Genomic DNA, 5,791 nt, shown 5'->3' with positions numbered 1-5,791 from the left:
TGGATGCTTAATTGCCATTTGGTTACATATTTCACGAGTTGCCATTCTAGGGTTGCGAAGCTTCAAAAATGGGGATCTGTGATAGGGGCCAAATTAGGTGACAACAAAGGCATATTCGAGCTCAGGGCATGTCACTTGATTGATCTGGGTTACTGTTTTGTTTGTTCATCTTGTTTCATGCAGGTTTAAAATCGGAGATGATTAGCTACAAAATAGCTGGGAAGAATCCGTAGCTAATTTGTAGCTAAAACTTTTACAGGTTTGTAAGGAAGAAGACGAGGACGTGGCGTCCTCTGGTTGGTCTATTTGCGCGCGGGCGTTTTTTTTAAAATTCAGACTAGTCATATGCTTTGTTGACCACGCTTTTACCATGCTCCTTGCTTCAGCAGCCGTCTGATCAATCTTGATCATCATCCAACAGGCCTCAGCACGCAGGCTCATCATAGACCCTTGGGGGTCTGCCACACAGGATCACATATATTAATATTTTCTTAACTAATTTAATTTTCTTTGCAAAAATTAATCAAAAATAGTTTTAAAAAATCACAAAAATATTTTAATTTCACTTTTAGGTTGATAAAATATTTAATTATTTTTTGACATGAAAATATTTTATTTTTCTTCATAATTAATTTATTTTGTTAATTAATTAGTAATTGTGTGAATATTTGCTATTAATTAATATCAACCAATCAAAAACTCCAAAAAAATATATTCTTTTTATATTTAGGTTTATATTTGTATAATCTAATTTGTGACATAAAAAAAAGAATTATTTTTCTTGATTAAGTTTAATTATTTGTATAATTATTTGTTTAATTAGCTTATTAATTAACTTAATTTCATTCAAAAATTACAAAAAAAATATCTTCTCTTAGATTATTTTCTTTTGAATTTGATATCATCATATAACCTTCGTGTAATTAATCATTTGAATTTTCATGTTCTGATTTTTGATTACTGTTGCAGATCACTTGAATAATTACAATTCATTTAAGGTTTCGAGATCTGTTTCTTTGTCGTCTTCTGGCTTTGTCTATTTTTCTGTCTTCCATTTGCTACAGAGGATGATCATGAAATAATTTATTTCAAGCATATCACTTGAAGATCAAGGTAACACCTCAAGCTCAGAAATCCAATTTTCTCATCCTTCGAGGTAAGCCTAAAACTCAATCAACGGTTTTCACAACAGTAATCAATTCACTTTCAAATCATCCATTGTTTTTCAAAACAGTGGGGCCTCTCGAATATTAGAGAGTGTAAGTCCCATTTCATTTCTTTTCTTACAGTTTTCAAAACATTTTTTTTTAAAAAAACAATAAAACTTCTTCAAAATAAACAATTTTCAAACAATTTTCAAATCATTTTCAAAGCAACAAAACTCCAAAGAAACAAAACTTTTCAATATACCATGGGCCTCCATGTAGGTATAAGTCCCGAGCCCTTTTGTACATACCCATTCCAGTACATGAAATTAGGTATTTCATTGTACGCCTTTTGTACATATCTCAATCAATTTGTTTTTAACTTTGAATAACAAACCAAAAATGAAGGTTTCTTTAAATCTTCCCAAAAAATATCATGGGCCTCCATGTAGGTATAAGTCCCAAGCCCTTTTGTGAATACCTGTTTACATAGCTTTGAATAAACTCAAGTGGACTTCTCCCCGAGTGTGAGTCCCGAGCCCTGTGTATACAAATGGATCATGCTTACAGGTATATTTCCTTCATAAACTCCATTATATACACACACTTTGTCATATATAACTGTTCATATAACTGTTCATATTTGTTCATGTACTTGTGCATATTTGTTCGTACTTGTTCATATGTGTGTTTGTGTTATATATACTTGTTCAACTTAGTACAACACTAGGTTCCCCATAGCCTCCTATTGGGCTTTGTGCAAAGAATCTCCACTAGTTTAGGTTAAGACATAGAGTATGGTTTCCCGGTGAAATCGCTCTAAGAGCTCAAACCAACTATACCATGCCTCCCCTTGGGCTTTGTACAAACGAGTGTCCCTCCCATAGCCTCCTCTTGGGCTTACAATGCAAGGACCCTGGATTGTCCCTCCCATAGCCTCCTCTTGGGCTTACAATGCAAGGACCCTCGGATAGCCTCCTCTTGGGCTTCGTACAAGGACCCACGGGCTTCTTATAAGCATCCCCAATATCCAAAACCAAATACCCTAGGAGATTAGACATTTTTCATCTCTATGCTAGGAGTATCTCTTATATATCATCACAAACAATCAATCAATCAAACTTTTTTGCCACAAGTCTGGCTAATCAATCAAACTTTTTGCCACAAGTCTGGCTAATCAAATCAAACTGTTTTACCACCGTACTGGATGATTAATCAAAGTTTTTGTCACAAGGCTGACTTCATTGAAACTTTTGCCACGAGGCTGGCTGATTAATCAAAACTTTTTGTCACAAGGCTGACTTCATTGAAAGTTTTTGCCACAAGGCTGGTTAAACAAACAAAAATCAAACAGATGTATGTGATGATATAGATTAGATACATCTAGCATTTAGACGACATTTGTCTATTTTCCTTTGCTTCCACTAGCATAAGTGGGAACTACGATTGCTCTGACTTTCTCAACATCCCTTTGAGAATACGTAGGCACAAGGTCGATCCTTGGCGAGCAAAACAAAACACAAAAAACCACTCAAACCTTAGCACCCGTAGACCCCGAGCTACAGATGCTCTGATTCCCTCTAAGGGATATGTATGCAGAGGATCGCGATGATCTTTGCGAGCATAATCAAACAAACACCTTAGGTCCCACCTATTTCACAAACAGAACCTTCACCGTAGCATAGAATAAAAAACAATAAAGAACCCTGTAGAGTACTACAGATACGTTGGGTGCTAATACCTTCCCTTCGTATAACCAACCCTCTTACCCAAGATCTCCCCCCACTTTTAGGTTATTGCAGCTTTTTTCCTTTTCCTCCTTTGGAAATAATAAAAAGTTTGGTCGGTACAAAAGAAAAATCATTTTTTATGAGCACTCGAGCCCAAAGAAGGCATCAGGTGTCTCATCCCACAAAAAAGAGGAACAAAACGATTTTTCGCCCGCGACAGAAAAATGGCGACTTCACTGGGGACCATCTTTTTATTGTTTCCAAAGGAAGGGTTATTTCTAATTATTGTTTTTATTTTAATTTTTGTTACATGTGTGATTCTTTGGTTCTGTTACTTGTGTGGTTCTGTTACAAGTGATACATTATGGACAAATCCTAACCCGGATTAAGTACACATAAGAAATTAGGTGGAGGGTATAGTCATGTGCAGGCGCACTTGAGAATCCTTCCGCTCAGTGGAGGTTCCTTGTTGGTAATATATGTTTAGCATGCTTTCGTAGCGAAGACATTATTGCCGCATTGAACTGTAGAAGCTGAGAGACCGTAGAACCCCAACCCATCCTGGCCTTATTAGGACGTGGTGCAGAAACGATCCAGGTGAAGACTTGGATAGTTGTCATGCGGAGAACCACACTCAGACGAGTTTTTCTTGAGAATATTTCTGGCTCATCAGTTTAGTTGTGAAAGCCGGTAATATCCGAAAGAAAAATGTAGACTCTGACGTATCAGTAGAACATGTTGTACAGGTGATTAACTAGATCTATCCCTATTTGGTTCTCTGACCTCATGCTCGTGACGCTGGACCTTTGAACACTGTGTGTACTATGTTTGAATTATCATGTTTGTGTACCATGTTTGCGTTACCATTACCATGTCTGTTTTACCATGTTTGAATATGTGGCATTCATGCATCCACGCATTCATACATTCAAAAAAAAAACCCATTTTTTTATTTTTTCCATAAAAACATGATTTTTCCAAATATTTAGAGAAATTTTCTTTGCAAACATTTTAGGATTTAGTCATGGAAGAAGTAAAAAGGCATACCAAGAAATACGGTTTCAAAGCGCCTGATGTGGGAAAACTGATAGAGTTAGCATCTTCTGTACAAAATCCTTCTAATTTTAGGAAAAGTTATGGAAAGCTTTTGCCTATCCTGAACACTCATGTTGATGAAGGACTTCTCAAAACTCTGGTTCAGTTCTATGATCCCGTTTACCGTTGTTTTACCTTTCCAGACTACCAGTTGGTACCGACCTTGGAAGAATATGCCAATCTTTTGGGTATCCCTGTGTCTGACAAAATACCCTTCAATGGTTTGGAAGCCATTCCTAAGTCACATGTCATTGCAGCAAGTACCCACTTGAAGAAATCTGAAGTAGAGAGTAATTGGACTACCAAAGGAAACCTTCCGGGTTTAACTTCACACTTCCTGGTAAAGAAAGCCTTTGATTTCATCGAAACCGGTAGCATGATAGCTTTTGAAGCTGTACTAGCCTTGCTCATCTATGGGTTGGTTCTGTTTCCCAATGTCGACAACTTTGTTGATATCAATGCCATAAAGATTTTTCTGATTGGAAATCCTGTTCCGACTTTGCTTGGTGACATGTATTTCTCTGTCCATCATAGGAATCGCCAAGGCGGTGGAATTATTGTATGTTGTGCACCTTTGTTGTTCAAATGGATTGTTTCACACTTACTTGAGTCTCCTATTTTCACAGAAAACCGAGAAGGTTTGCGTTGGCCTCGAAGACTTATGTCTCTTACTAATAATGATATTCGTTGGTATACCTTGGCTCGCTGTGGTACAGAAACCATTGATAGTTGCGGAGAATTCGCCAACGTACCTCTCATTGGTACACAAGGAGGAATTAACTACAATCCGATCTTAGCCCGACGACAACTCGGGTATGCAAATTCAGTTAAACCTGTTGGTCTCGCAGTAGAAAGCTACTTCTATCAAGAAAGGGAAGATCCTCAAAGGTTGAAGACAAGAATGATGAGAGCTTGGTACGACGTCCGATGGAAAGAAAAAGGTGAGGAAAAGAATTGCATTGCTACGGACGCCTACACCTGCTGGGTAAAGAAAAGAGCAAAGGAGTTTCAAATGCCTTATGATTATGAAAGACCCATGTCACTTGTGGTACCTCAACTACCCAATATTCCCATTCCCACTATGAAGGAATACCAAGACACTTTAGCCAAGATGAGGTTAGAGAAAAATGCTTGGGAGCACAAGTTTCGTAGGACCGATATGGAAAACAGAAGGTTGAAGAAACAAGTGAAAGATCACGAAGAAACTCTCTACTGTCAAGATGGATGGCTCATGAGTAAAGATGAGAAGATTCGTCAGAAAGACGCTGCAATCAAGAGGTACATCAAAGAAAGCAAGAAAAAACCTGAAGGTTCAACAAGCAACGCTCCAACTCCTGACGATTGGAAGAATATTGTTGACAAGCTAAAGACCGAAAAGGCCGAATTGAAAGCTTACTATGGGAAAGAAATCATGAAGCTCAAACTGCACAATGCATTTGGTTCTTCGTCTGATGAAGATGCTTAGGATTGTTTAGCTTTTTATTTATCATTTGCTTTTGTAAGGAGCTACGCTCCAATGTTGTAACATTTCCCATTATTGTAATAAAAAAAATGAATGAATAAAAGATCAGTTTGTGTACAAATGTTTGCAAGAAAATAATCTTTAAAATATTTGGAAAAATCATAAATTTCTTTTTGCATACATCATTCTGCATATCGAGTCTGTTGTATAGAGTCTTATCTTTTGGATCTTTCTCCATTAGATCGTCAAGCTGTCGCGTCTCAAAGTTTCTCGACCGCGCTCGCAATCAGATCACAGATACAATACTCGTTCAAGCAGAAGAAGAGTAATGGAACACTCTGAACAAGAGAATATTGAGC

This window comes from Vicia villosa, linkage group LG6 (assembly GCF_029867415.1).
Source record: "Vicia villosa cultivar HV-30 ecotype Madison, WI linkage group LG6, Vvil1.0, whole genome shotgun sequence".
Lineage (NCBI taxonomy): Eukaryota > Viridiplantae > Streptophyta > Magnoliopsida > Fabales > Fabaceae > Vicia > Vicia villosa.
Note: the sequence above shows the minus strand (reverse complement) of the source record.